This window comes from Neolamprologus brichardi, chromosome 20 (genome assembly GCF_056152115.1).
Source record: "Neolamprologus brichardi isolate AB-2024 chromosome 20, ASM5615211v1, whole genome shotgun sequence".
Classification (NCBI taxonomy): Eukaryota; Metazoa; Chordata; class Actinopteri; order Cichliformes; family Cichlidae; genus Neolamprologus; species Neolamprologus brichardi.
The window spans coordinates 8,020,150-8,039,016 of NC_142123.1; positions in this window are offsets into that span (position 1 = coordinate 8,020,150).

Here is an 18,867-nt window from a genome sequence, read left to right on the forward strand (position 1 = left end):
TTTTTTCTTTTCAAGTGCTGGTTAAAGGGAGCTATTCAAGTCAAAATTACATAACTTGACCTCTCTGTGGAGGATCCTGCCTCACACTTAAGCCACCCACTAAACTAATTTTCCCACAGTTTCTCTGTGTGCTGAAGCTCTCCGATGATAATGGAGGGAACGATAGAAAGGGGTCAAGTGTATTGGCTGGATCCTCTTGTTTTCTTCAGTGTAAACACTAGTTTTAAGACTAGCTTTGTCGTTAAAATATGATTTATGATTGCTGAGACTCGAAAAGATTCTTTTCTAAAATCGAGGGTGGAAAAGAGAAAATAAGGTTGACATCATGGAACAGAGCACATATCTCAAGACAGAAGGGACTGACACTGAACAAACATACTAATCTATAAAGAAGTGAATTTCACACTCACGTTTATCCTCCCTGTGTTGGTGTAGCAGTAATGATGAGATCTCAATCTCCATCTGACCAGGGCCTCCTAAGGCTTCACTTTACTTTTGGTTTCTAACCGTTGAGTGTTGTCTGAAAAACTACAAATACCGAATAAGGTGAAATATAAGCAGTATATATTTGGGTAAAAAACATAATTTCTGTTAGGATTATCAAAGTATTGCGATTCTGATGAACAAAATGTAAAAATCCATCATAACAAGACAAAATCTGTTTGTTGAACTTGGGTGAGACATGAGTGTTGGGATGACTTCTCTGTTAACACCAGCCTCATATTTATTCAGACTATTATCCAGAGACACCAGTTATATTCCTCAAGGCCAGTGATCTCTTCAACATAAACACTGTTTTTGGAGATTTGATTAAAAATAAGAGATGGTTTCCATTTCCATTTTCCTGATAAAATGCTGTAAAAGAAGTGAAGTTCAGGAAAGACAAAAACTAAATAACAGAATGGTTATGAAGCTGCACATGGATAGAAATTAGATCTTAGGAGCACCTGAAGACACAGAGATCTGGTAAAGAACTGTATAAAAAGACCAGGTAATCAAGTACACTTAGCAAAAGGCAATTCTTCACAAACACAGGGAGTGTGTGCTATACGTATAACGACAGCAATGCACTTATTCTTATAGTCCTTCCAGTATTTACAGTTAAATGGGAAGCTCTGTGGTCTGTGTCGATGGCTTTTCAAAACAGAAATGAAATGACAGAAGTGACAAAAGCAGAAAAAAAAGAGTCAGGGTGTTGTTAATTAAAGAGGTACTATAAGCATCTTATGAAGGCTGTATTTGGAATTCCTAAAGATCCTAACCCATAATATTATTTTTTTAATACATCATTGTATAATATTTCTAAGATGTGATCCCCCTGAACTCCAACCCCAGTTTTGCAGCAAATGATCATTTTTAATCCATCGAAGTTTATTGTCTTAGTTTGAGAGTATGAGAAAGCCTATTAAATGACACCTATTACTTGTGTTTTCTCTATAAACTCTTCTTCTACTGTGCTGTTAATCTTAAAGAAAATGACGATAACAGGATGGAAGAGGGTTTTTTTCTCAAAGCTTCCTATTTTAGTGTGAACGTTTTTCCTTTTCTTGTGGTGGTGTCTTTTGTTTGAGCTTCTGCTTATCTAAGTAAGGCATGAATTACTACCACTGCGACATTTTAAAATGGTTTTAAGGTGTAGTTGATTTGTAATCGTGATTGTAAACATAGTAAAATTGTACAAACATGCAAATTTCCATCTAACAGTAACTGTCAGAGGAGAGGAAATTGCCAAAAAATAAATGCTAAAACTTGCTGTTACTTAACTTATATATTGAAATTTAGTATGGACTATTTACAGACAAATGTGCCATGATTGACTAAATGCAGTTATTTGTGCATGGTTCATAAACAATGTAAATCCATTCAGTGCTTTTCAGATTTGCACAAAGTGTGTTTTGTTATTGCATGTGATATTTTCTATTTTTATCTTCTTAGGATGATGTTCTTATGATGTTCACTTTCTATAGCTATCCCATGCTCTCGAGATCATTTCATTTTCATGTAAAGCTGTTTTTTAATGATTATATAAAACAACTGATGGATTGGTCATTTGATGGGGATTCAATCACCAGTTAACATCATGATACTTGTGTTTTAAGACAATTTTTTCACAGTCTTCATTCTGACATGCAAATAGATGTAAGTGCAAAACTTTTCATCCCATTCTATTTGATGTATAGCACCATGACATATATAAATTGAAATGGGCTATAACTAATGCTATTAATCACACCTGTGCAGAAACAATCTGTCAAAATGAACCTTTCTGAGGCAGGAGGCTTGTTTCAGTGTTTACACCCTCTGGCAAAAAATTATAGCATCATTGCATGTGGAGGATCTTCATTCAACTCCTTTACCTTGTAGCAAATAAACAAACTGTGTCACAAAACTGTTTTTGTTTAATAGCGGAACATGAAAGATACCTCAAGCACATTAAATAATTGTAATTAATGTATTTGGTTTTTTCAAAATCAAGTAGAGGAAGAGAAGCTGTTGCACCTGGCTGATTGAAAGTAGGCAAGCCCCCAACAGGAGAGCTGTCAGTTAAATCAAACTCATTGCCAGAAGAATCCAACACTAAGTGTGGCTAAAATGTTGTTCCCAGTCAACCATGTCTATAACTTGGAGTAAGTACAACCAAAATGGGAAAGTTCTAGGAGGAAAACTTGCGGGTAGACAGGAGATGTCAAAGTGTCAGGATAGAAAATCAAAGCAGAACGCCCTGAAAATGGAAAATGTTCAAAGCTGTTAACAAATGGGCCGTAATGTTTGTGACAGAATTATAAAAATGAAATGGGATCTACATACAGAAAACCAAAAGGAAAACCAGCACTAACATCCATACAGAAACAAAGTTACAGTGAGCTAAAAAGAGAAAGAAAAGAAGCAATCTTGGGACTATGAATGATTGGATGAAAGTGACCCCAGTGATAAATCACAAAGTCAGCCAACTGGGCAAGGAAAAGATACCCTGATGCTGTTCCAATGACACATATATGAAGATGACTGCTTGATGAAAACAAGCAAACTTTACCAGATAAAAGGCCCGGGGAAGATGGCAATCATTACTTCAGCAGTAAATGCAGAAGTGTACACACAGATTTTCGTACCCTTCTCATCAGAAAGCAGGTTTGGTGATGATAAAGTCATTTATCAGAAAAGGCCCATTACCTCAGTGCTATGGACACAAAAAAAGGGTTAAGGTTTTAATCTGACTGAAAATTTATGGTGAAAAACTGAGCTCAGCTGTTATTTGAAAAAGTTAGAATTAACCAGATGGCGTGTATTGCTTTTCATTAGTGAGCTCCATGCCTCAAACCTTTTGGGGTGTCATAGAAGCCTGAGGAGGTACTAAATTGAGATGATTTCCTCAACAGTGATTCCATTTTTTTTTCCCTCCAGGTGATCTTGAACAGAAATGTCATGTATTAAAATAGTTGAAATTAATTTGTTTGAGGTATGATTCATGAATCCAGAATGTTCAGCTAATGAATAAAATAGTTCTGTGTCATATCTGTGATTTATTATTGTGCCGTGATACCATAGTTTTGCCGGGGGCTGTAGCTGCTCCTCCTGAATTTGACAGAAGTCTGCACATGCTCTAAACTCCACAGTTAAGGTGCATTAAGAAACAAAATGCAAAATGTAGTTTATCAGTTGTACAATAGAAAAGCCTGTAGTTCAGTAGTTGCAGTCCAGCTAGCACATAATCATTTTAAACCTGAAAGGTTCTTGAAGCATGCTTTTAACCGTAAGGATTCTTCAGCTAATAATACTTTGCTTTGTGAAGTTTCCCATTATTATGTGGTTTAAAAAAGTGTGCTGGTTTTAGACTCTGGCAGAAAGAGTCTTATTTAAATGTATATTTAAATACTATTTAAATGTCTTTCTATCCTGCATGCTATGAACTTGTAAGCTATTTAACACAATTAAAAGTTTTTAACATCAGGTGATCCATGACTGGCTGCTTTACTTTAACTTTATTCACAGACTGCAGTGAACATACTTTGACTTTGGTTGACTTTGTAGTGTTGTGGGAGGAGTAGACTAATGGGACCAGTGACATAAATGTGGACAAATAGCAATGCCTTAAATCAAATCACTCATCTAAACGGCAACGTTTACTGTACTGAAACCAAGACATGCTCTATTTCATACTCAGCAACAAGCACCATGCAGCACACTGGCGATGAAGCACTAAATGTCACAGTACAAGACATTGACTCTATTTTAATATTGTTAAGACCTAAAGCATTGTTTTTTAGCTCAACCTAACCTTAAAGTTAGAAAATACATACAGCTAAAAGAGTTTTTCATACTATAACAAATATCTCAGTGCAATAGTATCTGCTCTTCACATGCTCATGAGTGTGTGTGTGTGTGTGTGTGTGTGTGTGTGTGTGTGTGTGTGTGTGTGTGTGTGTGTGTGTGTGTGTGTGTGTGTGTGTGTATGTGTGTGTGTGCACTCTCTCAAAAGTCTTCATAATAGCAGGAAAACATATGTAGGTCATTGGAGACCAAGTGTCTGCCTATTTTACTGCCCGGTTACTGGTTCTGGCCATGCGTGTGATTGGAGGGTAATTGGGCTGTAACATCACTGGAAATGTGGGGTAACAATGGCTGCTTGTCGCTTCAGCAAACAGACCATCTCATAAAAATCAAACCTGCAACTGAACCCACTAAACGACTTCACACCCTGTCAATTACTACAACCACAGAGCAAACAAGCCCGAGTGAACGTTGGCTCATGTGTTTGACGTGCAGATGAGAAATTCTAGCGTGCACACAGCTCGCTATAAAACTTCAAAATACCAGTTCTGACGTCAGTCAACGTGTAAAAGAGAGTAAAGCGGCCTCGGTTGTTGAAGTAAGTTTGAGGATTTACTGATGTGCAGAAATCAACAAAGGGAAACCAACAGGAGCCTCGGGAGGTTCGTGTCTGTGGATTCCAAAATGTTCAAATTCTGGACACATCTCATTAACATGTAAAAGTCTTACAGCCTGCGGAAAATAGCTTTATGCTTTGGTTTCCAGTGATTTAATGGGAGATTTCATTCGGTTGTGCAGAGATTTACCTCCAGGCTATGGGCACATCAAGCAGAAATCTCTGAGGTTGAAAAATTATATTCACTTTGTCAGGAAGGTACATTTTGTTTTGAGTCTGGCATTACGTTTAATGTCACAGCAACTTATGGAAAACTAGCATGGGGGAATATTAACTGGCAGATTAAAACGATTTTATCCAAATACGGTGATTTCCTGTTTTGAAAATAATAAAGTTGAAGTGAAATAACAACCTCAAGGGTTCAAAATGAGAGCCCACACAACCAATGGATGCCATGACACTGGCCACATCCATCATATACTTATATATACTTTATATCACTGAGACATAAACATGGTCAGCTATTACTGAAAAAGGAGATATAAATTTTCTAATGATCAAATTCACCTTGGCTGTTTAACCTCTGTTATTGACTATATATTGATTATTGTACAAGTGTAACGAACACAATAGACTTCCCAATCTTAAACATATAAATCAAATCTAAGCAAAGGCTAAAGCTAAGGATATTTCCAGTATATGTTTATTATATTTTACTTTATTTTACTGCTTCAGTCTGTCTTTTTTATATCAGTTAACTAAATTGTTGTTTTACACTTTAGTTTAATTTTAGTTAACTAAAATAATCCTGATCCACAACAGCATTATTGATGCTGCTGCACTGCCACCGCCAGCCCTATCGCTCTACATTGAGTTATGACCTACATTTGCTTCCTGTTATGACTACAGCTCAGAGGGAGCTGCTGCTGTCTCCTGTAATAACAATTAAATTCAAGTGCTAAAATGGTAAAACAATATTCATATTCTTTTGTCTGTGACATGTTCAGGTGTATCCTAGACATTTAAATCATAACAAAATCTGTCCTGTTATATAATGCTGCAGATTTCAATGTGCCTCCCAGCAGATGTTTAAATATAATGGCTATACTGGGCAAAAAAAAGTGAAAATCCTGCAAAATTAACCTAGAAAAGATAAACTTTTACTTCAGACTTTTATTATCACATCTTTATTTTACTTCCCCTTATATCAGAGAACACCTCTCAAGGTGCTAGGCTTTTTACAATCCCTGAAACCAGCGGTGTTGGTGTCATTATTCAAAATAAGTTATGTTTTACATATTAGTCATTACTATTCTTAAAGTAATCCAGTATCTTATTGAAATACCCAATGGAAAAAGTAATTTGTCACATTAGCTTGTCTGTAAAATGATCTGAAGAACAATTTTTGATGATTACCATGTAACAAAAGAAACCTTATACTACAGTCCCACAAATCATTATCCCAATGAGGAGACACGAAGAGCTTTTTTTTTAGTTTTTATGCATGAACACAAAGCTGACAACACAAAGCAAACATTAAAAACCAACCCAAAGAGCCATCAAACTAATCGCCACAGTGATTTTACTTTAGCACTATGAACAGGAAGAACTGGAGGCTTCTCACCACTGCTCTTGTTACCTGCTGATCAGGCTCTGGCTCCCTGCTTTTCAGTTTCGCTTAGCTTTGTCATCGTTCTTGGTTCCTTGCTAGCTTTGTGGTAACATGCTGTCTGTCCTTGCAAAGAGCTGAAGCTCTGTTAGGGGCATAACGTGATTGTTTATGTCCCGGATACCATTTGCATTATTTGCATTTTACTATCACACTCATGTCCTACTTTTCACTAAAAAGAAACTACTTGCAGCAGCCAGTGGTACCTTTCAGCCTCGTAAAAGATGTGTACACACGTACAAATACATATGTGTGCATATACACCTATGGTATCAGTTTCAAAATCTTAGCATTCACAAGATTTTCTGAAATCTTGAAATCTGACCCCTGACCTTGAGGTTGAGGTCACTGAGATTTGAAATATTCTAAGATTTTTAGTACATAGAAATTTTGCAGAAACGGATGGACTGTATAGAACTAGATATGGGTCTATTTAGCTTAAATGCAACTTTGCATTTCTACAATATTTTGTAAAAGAAAACTTAATTTTAATTTGAAAATAGATGCATCAACAACTATATACATAATTAATTCCCCTGTCACTCCTGTGGGTGGTCTTTATCCTTCAAGCTCGGGTCCTCTACCACAGACCTGGGAGCTTGATGGTCCTGCGCAGCATCTCTGCTGTTCCTAGGTCTGTGCTCTTCTGGACAGAGATCTCGGATGTTGTTCCTGGGATATGCTGGAGCCACTCACCTAGCTTGGGAGTCACTGCACCAAGTGCTCCAATCACCACTGGGACCACTGTTACTTTCATCCTCCACATCTTCTTGAGCTCTTCTTTGTACTTATATTCTTTCAGGTCTTTCAGGTCTTACAATAAGTTATTTGTACTTTTTAAGATTTTCTTTGTGTCTGCACTGCATACTAATACTAAAGGTTTTTCTCTCTCAGAGAAAATAACCATTACATGCACTGGTATCAACAGTCTTGACAAACATATTAACATGCTTATGAGGAATGAAGTGAACTTCAGACAGTTTCCCATATTCACAGATAATTAACTATTGAAAATAGTGTTTTTGATCATGTTGTATTCGTTTCCTCTATTCACAGTTCCTGTAACCATAAAATTTATAATGTGAATCTGAATGATAACACTTTGTTATAAATTACACGCCATAAAAATCCATCAGATGATTTAAAGCTGACTGATTGAAGCCACTTTGGATTAAAAAGAGGAACGTCTGAGTTTCCATGTCTTCATCAGCTCAGACTGCATTGTTTCACTTGGATGTATGAAAGCTTTTTTCTGGTTCGCAGTTGAATTTTTTGGAAGCAAAAATCTACACGGATCAGCTTGGCCACCATTACAGATCTGATTCACATATGCATACGTATAATGTTTCATTTGAAACTGTTGTACACAGCCCTCTTATGCCTGACTAAACTGTGACCATATGGAAAAACACTTGGCCTGTTCAAGTCAAATTTTGGGTATGTTTATATACTTATCTTTATCACAATATCTCTCATTTTATATGTTTAATGATATTAAATTAGCTGATCAGGAATATATTTAATAGCTATAATGGATCACACTGGAAGGACTTTGATTATCTTAATAATAACATGCCCACTGCTGAGCAGTTAATGCAATGCATCACTTTTTACCAGTAAAAAGAATAAAAAGGGAAAGAGAGACAATTATAATAGAACAATATTTGACACCACTGTGGTTAAATTCATATAATCAAGAGCAATCATTTATTCCAGTGAAAAGATTGCTGCTGAAGGCTGGCGGTTCCCAGGGCAATAAACATGTTTTAAAAGTGGTAAACGTTGGAAAGGAAATACAGCACACGACTGCTGTTTTATGCTTTGGCTGCATGTCTAGAAAAGGTATATATTATCTCAGTAATAGATGAACCTTGATGTTTCTGCCACCGCTCTTTCCTTTTGCTAAGACCCAAAATATGTTGCGATACTGTCTCTGCTACTTTCCCAGGATGGATTTAGCCACAGTCCGGTGTTGAGGTGTCATTTGCGTTCAAATAGGTTGGGCTAAGCAGCTTTATAGCCTCTGATTTAACTTTACCACAGCACCTCAACAACAACTTTATAGCTCAGTTTGCCCACCTCACCATGTTGGCCTCAGTGGGTCCACTTTTTTGTCTGGAGGACTACAAACAAGTGTCCACTTGTTGAGCTTATTTTGCCGTTTCAGGAGCAGTCTAAACTCACTGATCATAACGGGTTAGGCTGTCTTTTTAATTCTGTGGGCTGGAAAGTGTCACCCGGACTGACTGCAGAGCATGGCCTGCCCAATACTGCTATAACATCATATTAAATGATATATTAAACAATTTAATTTCATTTTAATTTTTGGCTTCATTGTGATTTTGTTCTGCCTCGAATCCACGCTTTGCTTCCAAGTTTAGCAACCTGTTTACAAAAAAGTGATTTTGAAAAGATCAGTACACATTTACTATGGTGCCTGTATTATTTCAGATTATCTGCATCCCTGCTGTCCTATCCTTCTTTCATAACAGCAGCATGTTTCACATGTGGGCAGATTCACTACCGTTGAGCTTTCCGGTATTTGTCTTTGGAGAGCCATATTTTACTGACTTACTTATTTCATTATTATGTTCTGCGTTTTGTGCAAAACATACCTTTGCAGTAAGGATATAATACAATATCTTCAAACAGAGCTATCTGCACTAGAAAATGTATGCTGATTGCACTTTGCTAAAAGCAGATGAGAAGCTTTAGTGAGCTTTAGATTAGGCTGGTAGTGATTACATTCTGGGAGGAAATTATAAAGAGACACAGAGTGTGTGTGTGTGTGTGTGTGTGTGTGTGTGTGTGTGTGTGTGTGTGTGTGTGTGTGTGTGTGTAAGTACTGGCATGCTCAAGCAATCTACGGGGAGCTGGCTATAGATGTGGTGGCTCCATTTTGACTGATGAAGATTAATCCACAGAGACGGGGCCAGCTGTGCTGGATCGATGGTGAAGTGATATTTCATTTTGGAACATTCTGGTTTTTGTAGAACTTTCCTCTAAAGTAAAATATCACCCATCAGCAGCAAAACCAGGCTGCCCTGGGGACTTGACATCAGCAACACTTTAAAAAAACAAGTTTAAAAATCCACATGTATTTGTAATACGCTGAAGTGGATGACATCTGTCTTCATTCTAAATCATTTTTTCCTGTTACTACCATGGTAGTTATTGTGAAATAGGGAGCTTTCATTCATATGTGTCAATTTAAAAGGATGTTTCTAATATTTTTTCTGACTCGTTTTTTGAACATTTTGATGAAATCCCATTTTTAGAATAACCACTTTTCATTTTCTTTTTTCTTTTTGTAAGGAAAGCTCTCTACAGACTACTTTTTTACAGCTCAACTTAAAGCAGCTATGAAAACAGAACAAAGCCAAATGAAATTTTGGTTGGTCACGTTGTCCTTAACTTCCACATGTCAGGATCTCTCCCAACATGCATACATGACTGCTATTTTTTCTTAACTGTAAATCAGTGGGCTGTGGATATGCACATATCATCCTAATTGTATCAAAGCAACAAGTTTGGACTAGCAGGAAAGAAATAGTACACAAAGGAAACGGAGGAGGAAAACATAATAGTATGTGTGTGGGGGTATGGGTGGGGTACACTTGATAGTAAATTTTTTGAAAAGAAAGTGATGATCAAGGGCAAACAAGGGAAATGGCCAAGGGAAGAAGGAAGACTCATGAAAAATGAAGCCAAGCTTGAGCATCAGTCTTTTATGTTTGGTCTCAGTCATCCCGAAGGAAAGAAATAAAAGACATTCAAAATAAAAGATTATTTTGTGTCAAAGCCTTTAGCAGAATGGGAATGGGACTCTGTATACCACAGAACCATCACTCATTAATGTCATTATCCCACGGTGTTACAGGAAACGCAGTCCCTGGACGCACTTAAACACTGTGGCCCACTTTCAGCTGGACTATATATTACTTATCTTTCAGTACACAGTCCAGGTTCATTTATCTCTCACCGACCCTCCTTGATGTTTCACATAACCAAAGAACGTCCTTAGGCTTGCATACTTCATAAAACCACAAAAGAAGTCACTGATGCAACTTGAAAGGATGCTTAATTAAAATAGTGTGGAAATCGTTTTTTTTTTAATCCGTGCGGACTTAAGTTTCATTTGAAAAAGAACAGAGCTCTAAAAAAAAATCCTCCAGACACATAATCTGTTCGCTGAGAAGGAAGATATTGCAAGTTTTTTTTCCTTTTTAAGATTTAAGATGACAAGACTTGATTGCAGCTTCAAAGTTAATAAGACAAATAATAGGTTTGTTGCAGGGTCACCAAAAATGTATCCTATAGAACAAGGGGGTAATGAACATCTGGCTGAAAAACAGAGTTGATTGATTTTCTGTTTAATGAATAATGTAGTTCAAGTTGTTAACTCAATCCCAAGCAACATTTTTTTTATGTTTTCCCCATTATTTATAACTGATATCAAGTTTAACTTCCTGTGGAAATAGATGCTGTAGATTAGTCTGTCATCACTTGCTTAAAACTTCCATTAAATGCACCTCCCTAACTGAAAACCTTTCCCATGAGCATGTCCAGTTTAATTACTCAGATCTTTCCAAATTTAATAAAAGGCTGTGTTTGGTGTAAAAAAAATAATAATCAGATTTTACTGTCTTGAAAATAAACTAGGACTGTTAAATTCAGTCCCAGCAGTTTCTTTTGTCTTATGTTAGTGAACTTGGAGAGAAACGCAAGGAAGCGAGAATTTTTTGAATCGTTTTGTTTTTGTCTTTGATGAGTGACAAGAAACCCACGACAAACCTCTTGACTTTAAGACTATCCCCGATATGGAGACGTCTGGATTCATTCTGCTGCTGGAATCAAGTTGATCATAATTCACTGTGACACATTTATTTGATGTTGAATTTGACTTCTTCTGCAAATCTCACTGAGACCAACATCTCTTTTGAATATGAAAAACATCATATTAGATGCTGACGTTTCCACCCACTTTCTTAGTCACACTTTATGAACAGTCTATGTGTCCGTAAATTGTGAGAATTCCTTAGTTCCTGGAAGCACAGATGGATTATAAAGGCTTAATGAATTCTGAAGAATACAAATAAGGCAAGTGAATTCTAACTAACAACTTCAACTTATTAATAAACAAAATAAAACATCCATTCAAATCCGGTCACTAGGCAGGAGGAATAGATTAGTGGATTTGTGTTTGTGTGAAAGGTGAAAGTCTAATACTTCAATAGTAAAGCATAAGACTTTATATTAACAGTTGCTGCTGTAGATATGCTGTCTGGGTCAGTGGCAAAGGCGAGGAGAGGGAGGGTGTAAACGTTGTCCTGATTGTGGTAATAGACTTGAAGTTATGGACCTGGGTAAGATGAGTAAGGAAGTATAGGATAGATTTACTACTGCACCATTTCAGTTTATCTGCTGGTATTGAAAGAAAATATGAGAGACAGAGCAATTTGCTTCACCTCTGTGGTGTTGAGGCGTTAACTTGGCTGCATCTGGGGTGTAGTGACACTGTGGCCCGTTCCTGCTCCATGCTGAGTTCATGTCTGGACGTGTAGACTTAAAGCAAAACAGATTATTAATAGTCCAGAATTCAGACTCAGAATATTCACCCACCCCTCGCATACCTGATCCTGAACATGATTTATAGCGCATCAGCGTTTATGAGTCATCACTGAGGTTAGCACTTCATTTGCACTGTTTACCAAGCAGATGACAGGGCTTTTGTATCATCACTGTATAACGCAGCCTGTCATCAAGAGATATACATGATTATGTTTGGGCTTTTTAATTTCCTGATATTAGCAAGATTTTTTGTTTTGTTTTTGACCCTTGAACAGATGTTTGCTGCACGAATAAAAAGAACATGTGTTTTCATGTGGGTTGGCAAGGAGAGTCATCTGTTAGGCATTGGAAACTGATTGGATCGGAGACAAAGTAATACTGTAGTTACGCAAAACACATCTCAGAGAAGTACAAACACCTGGTTATTTAAAGTGGAAGTAAACAGTATAACAACACATATGTTCATGCCAAATGTTTGAATAAATCTGGAAACTCCGGTGAATAACAGACATACCACTGGTTGTTTACCGTCACACACACTTTCAGTCTACTTCCTGCTCTTTTTCCTGTTTGGGATCAGTGCTGCATTAGGATTTTGTCCTTTCCAGATTGTCCTTATTATGTCAAAGGTAATGAACAGTCTCAGAGCACTGGGCAGTTGTGTGTGTTTGATTGCTACAACAACTGTACCTGATAAGAGAGCAGATATGGTGATGAAGAGAAGAAGAAGAAAAAAAAACATTATTTTCCCCACCCTCTCGCATATAATTCAGTACACAATTCACTGCTGTAATGTTTTCATCAAAACATATTGGATAATTATCTAAATAAGGATTCATATAGTGATTTAATAAGCTCATCCGCTTGTTTTCCTCTTGTCCCTTGTTTTTCCTCTTTCAAAAGCCTTACAGTTCATGCAGCTGCAATTTTAAGATGTGTTTTCTTTTACATTTCAGTGAAGTTCAGCTGTGTGTTCAACTGCCATGTGCTTTGTGTATGTAAGTGTAATCCATTATCCATGTTTATATACGTGCGTCTGTCAAGGGAAGTGTCTTGTATAGAACGCAGCGGTCATTCAGCTGCTTCCTTCCTGTAGGGACAGTCACACCTTGATCAACAGGAAATGTTGCTTCCTATAAGTACTTGTAGAGATATTTGTCATCCAGAGATTTGTGTGCAGCTTTGTGTTATGTGTCAGTCCATGCTAGCTGTTGACTTATTGCTATTTTTATGTTATATGGTTTTCTGGAACATATCATTCCATATTTAGAGACATACAGACACACTAATACACCATCCGCTTAGTGTTTCTCTTCTGTGATGTGTTATTGTCAAGCTTTGTTTCAAAGAATATTTTGATTGTCTTCTTTTTTTCCCTCCTTTTAACTCTTGTACTACCTACTGCCTTTTAGTGACCTTAGTAGCTTATTTCAGCTATACCCTGTAAATGACTGAAAGTTGCTTTTCTTTTTCTTTCATTATCATGAGCAGAACTTCCTCTAGCACCACCTTCAGTTCAAAACTGATCCAACACTTTGGTCTACGATCAAACACGTGGAATGTAATAGATTTACACAAACATCATTTCAGTCAGAATCAATGTAGTCACAATAAGTTTTGTTTTGTCCATATGCAGTGGAGCATCAGCAGGACGCTAGCACAGGACATAGCAAGCATCAGTGAAAAGAGATTTGACACCTAGTTTGGAATGGAAATGAGGGTTTTCCTATCTTAGAGTAACATTGGGATGAAAGAATTCCGCATCCAAGAGAGTCTGACTATGGAGATATCATTTTTAATTTGGTCTCCCCACTATCTAGATATGGACCTCTTTAACATCTATAACCAAGTAGTCTTCTCAATTATAGAGGTTTTTTCTTTGGAAAATATATAGTTGTGTGTCACTTTGGAAAGTACCGGCAAACCACCTATTTCACCAGTAAGGCACGCGGTATGAACTTTTCACTTAACCCCCATTTTCCCTTTATAAAGTATATAGTTGGTCAAATGAAGTGTGTTTCAGGGACACAGCTAACCCTTCAATGGCATAGATGATTAAATAACCTGATTTTGCTCATGGGATATTTGATTTTGGCAGGACATATGCACGAGTCCATATACTTTTTTTTAACAGAGCTTAGAAATAGCCTGATTTTCATGGTCTGCTCTCAACTTACACACAATACATGCTGCAAACACTAAGTAACACACTCTCGGTATTAGATTACATTTGTGGTTTTGGAGAACAGTGTTCTTCAAAATGAAAAGACATGCTCTGACTGGTTCTAGGTCAAAACATGATGTATAATTATGTCCAAGCAGAGTAGAACGTACTTTTGGCCAACGGTCAGCATTTCAGGTCAAACAAGCATTTGGAAGCATTTTCTGTAATCTTAATCTTAAATAGAATCAGTCTTAATAGATCTCAATCTTAATCTTGTAATAGAATCAATCCTTTTCAAAAGGGCGTCTTTGCTTTTGTATGATGTCGTTCTGTCTCGTGTCTGAGCCACTTGTGTTCTGTAGAAACAATTTGCTGTTTGTTTGTGTTGTCAGGGTGGTAGGTTTCCATCACCACAAATCTGGCACTGGCTCGAAGTCGGTGTGTGTGCGTTTGAATGAGTGACTATGGTTATTTAGTGGGAACCATGTCTCGGTTGTGCCAACAGGCTTTTTAACTTGTTATGGCTAATCACCAAGATAATTACTTTTAATTAGGCTCATTAATCATTATACTTGTCAGTGAGTTTTACTGTGTGTGTGTGTTTGTGCGTGTGTGTGCCTGTGTGTGGGAGGAGGTCTTGGTTGTGGACATGCAAATGAAAGTGTCCCTGTGGGTGTTTTTTGAGGAATGCTTAGGAAGCTTGGAATGTCAGGCCCACTGTTACAGGCCAGTCAATCACTGTACAACGGGAACAAGACTTTGGTTTGCACTGCTGGTAAAATGTCAGACTGATTCCCTGTGTGACACTGGACACCACCAGGGCTGCCCTATGCTGTAATATTTCAGGTAGCTGGTAACATGGTCCTTCAGTCTTCTGTGCAACAGATTCATTTCTACGTAACTCTTCTCATCATGGTCTCTCTTCTTTCCCTCTGTGAGTGTGTGTTTATTTCTTTCCTTCCTTTTTCTCACCTTTGCTTGAGATAATGAACTCACCTGTGGCAATCCTATGACTGACTGCCTGCTATTCAAGATGTAGGAAACACCTCAGTTGATGCCTGATCGTTGAACTGGCAACAGTACTGCTGTATGCTCTGGGTTTTGTTGTTGTCTTACCTTTGTCTCTTGTCTCTTGTGGTTATGTCTTGTTGAGTTACTAAGAGAGAGATTTTCTCGTGTTAAGGGATAATCTCTGCCATAGACCCAACAACCCATTACATTAGCATTAAAAGAGTAGAGGCACTGGTTGGAAGAGGCCAAACAACCTTTGGTGGAGTGAACTCATTATAGGAGCTTTCATCCAAACCACTAAAAGGTCAAACTCCTGTCAGACTAGCTGAGTTTTGTCACTTACTGCTCTGGCTTCTTCTGTTAAGTCTGACACCGTCTTTCAGCAGTTTTCTTTTAGGGATGTTCCAGCCTCCTCAGAAACCATCATTTCCCTTGTGGGAGGCCTTGATTGAGCCAAGCAGAGGAACCAGACCAAGTGGAAGCCCCGCTATTTATTTACCCCTTCCTAAACGCCTGCAGCTGTGGAGACTACCAGTCTGCCTGTGCAGCATGTGTTCCCAAGGATAGCTTGACTTCAGAGTTTCACCCAAAGAATAATGAACTATCTGAACAAGCAAATCAAGCATTAGAGGCAGCCTTACGTTGTGTCACATTCTCCAACGAATCCACCTAAAGCTCTCATCTTCACTACCACTAGCCTGAGTCAGTGATAGAAGACAGGATGGATCCATGAATTCATGTTATTTCCACCAAGTTTTGACCCTACCGTCTGAATGTCACAGCCGAACTCAAGATCATCAGACTTATGTTGTATAATTTTAGTGAGCTTGTGTGAACTGCTCTGCTGCATATCTTGGCTGTACCAAGTCTTTCTCTGACCATTTTCATTAAAAACTGACATACTCAGATCTGACCGTCTGACCTGCCAGATTCAGCTCTGAACTTCAGCAGGTTATCTTGGACATGTTTACATAACCAGATGCGTTGAGTTGACGCCATGTGACTGACTGATAACAACCAGCTGAACTGGTGTACCTAACAAAGTGGCTGGTGAGCATACTGTTTGTTTTTTGTTTTTGTTTACCTTACCTGTATATCCTTGAAGTTGAAGTTCTGTTTATCCTCAGATTTCCAAAGAGTTGTGTTTATATTAACTCAATTTTTTAGATATTTTTTCTAAAGGTAATTTGTTTTTTTAATTTAAAATGAAAATTTCAATGGAGGAATCTCGGCAGCACACATCCTAACAAAAAGAGATTTTATTAGTAGCACACAACTCTGTGTCTCTTTTGTTTGTGAAAGTATGAAAGGCTTAAAGTAAAAGGTTATCCAGGTTTACAATTAATTATGTACTCAATATTCTAGACTAAGTTTAATGTTTTTTAATATAAAGATTTTAGTGATACAACATGATTTTACTGCTGCATTTAATGTAAACTATATTAAAGCCTTCAACAGAACCAGACACAGTGATCACATGATCGTAATAATGTTAATGTATTAATAACGATTATCTTAACATTATACTTCTGAAGGGTGTAAAGTTTTGCAGCACGGTGGTGCAGTGATAAGCACTGATTCCTCACAGCAAGAAGGTTCCTAGTTCAAGTCTGCTACCAGGCTGGGGTCTTTCTCCAGATACTCTAGCTTCCACCCGTAGGCTGAAGACATGCAGTTAGTGGGGTTAGGTTAATTGCTGATTTTTAATTGTCCGTGAGTGAGAGCATGAATAGCGACAGACTGGTGACCCTTCCAGAGTTTATCCTGCCTCTCGCCCTAAGACAGCTCCAGACCCTCCCAGACTAACTCTGAAATGGAAAACAGAGTGGAGGATCTAAGGAAGCAAAGTTGATACACTAATAAGCTTAAAAGAAAATGTAATTTTTTGCATGGTGGGAAGTTTCTGAAATTTTGTTGATGCAAGCTATTGATTATGTCTCTGGATGTTTCCCAGTACTGGAGTCCAGTGTCTTTGTGTATGCTCTCCTCTCTCAATACAAGCTGCCATGGATATATCCATTTGCTACACTGTTGCAAGTCCAAAAACTTTCCAATATATTTAAATATTTCTCCATCAACACTACAGAGTTGTGTCTTATATCCACTGCCTTACTTTTAGATCAAAATATTGTTTTTTTAATTATTATTTAAAATATGTTATGAGATCACTAATGTACAGGATTCAACTCTTTTTAGTATTGAATGACATGGGAACGCCTTTTCTATACTTATTTATTGGTGGGACAAATTGAATGAAAACATAGTGAATATAGGGGGCATTCGTTTGCGTTTGTGTAGGAGTCTCAGTGATATCATGTTTCCTGTAGGTCACTGTGTGCCAGCTTCCATTCATTCCATCATGATGCTCTCTGTATAGCTATATATGAAAATACAGTTCTGTGTGAAAGTACTGAGTCACCCCTTCTTTTAGATTTTTCTGGGAAAATGGGAAACAGGTGCAGCGATTTATTGAATCATGAAAATATAAATGGAATGAGTAAAAAACAGAGCTTGGATAGCTCTAACAAGCTTGAAAGTTAATATTTGCTATATAGCTTTCTTGTAATTTCTTTAAGTAGTCTTCAGGAATAGTTTTTCAGGCATCTCAAAGGACATTCAAAGTTCTTCTTTGGATCTTTCCTCCTTTTGTTCTGTTCTCTGTTGAGCTGATCCCAAACTGCTTCAATAATGTTGAGGTCCAATCCATGACTGATAGTGTTCAATTGTGTGTTTTTTGCATCTAGGTATGCTTTTACTGCATTGGCAGTGCATTTGGGATCATTGCCGTGATAAAATATGAAGCTGTTTCCAATCAAACAGTTTCCAGATGGTATGCACCGTGTTGCATGGTGGATCAAAATCTGACGGCACTTTTCTTCAATTTTGACAAGATCTCCAACACCACTGGCTGAACTGCAGCCCCGAACTGCAGAGCCACAGTGCCTCCACCGCATTTTATGGACGACTGTCTGGATCTGGAGATTAAACTTCTTTACTCAAGTACAAGTGAAAAAGTAAAGGCTCTGAAATGTACTCAAAGTAAGAAAGTAAAGGACAATTCTACTAAAACTAATTTTCTTCTGCACAAGTTGTGTACATTATTAACTAGTTATCACTAAAAATCTCTGCAAATCTATCAGCTCACTTTTTTGGAAAAAAAAAGTCTTGATATCCTGTGTCTGTGTACAGAGCAGGGGGAACATCTAGGATCAAACTTTTCGGGAGGGCTCAGCCCCTGATCATAAAGTCATGTTTACATTGTCTTGCAAAAATTATTAATGGAATATGTTGTTTGCAAAAAATATTCAGTCCTTTTCACATATACACACCTTAAATCAATCAACTACACATTAAAATGTGACTTTTAACAGCAACCTAATTGCCAATTAGTACCCATTGTGGTGTTTAAGAATAAATAATCACAGTTTTCAATATAAAGCAAACATTTTAAAGAGTGGCACTTTAGTTATAAAATCTAAGGGAAACGTTTAGTAATGTGACCACAATATTCCGAATTGAAGGAATTGTTTATAGCAAACGAGATAAGCAGAGAAAAGTGCACAGTCT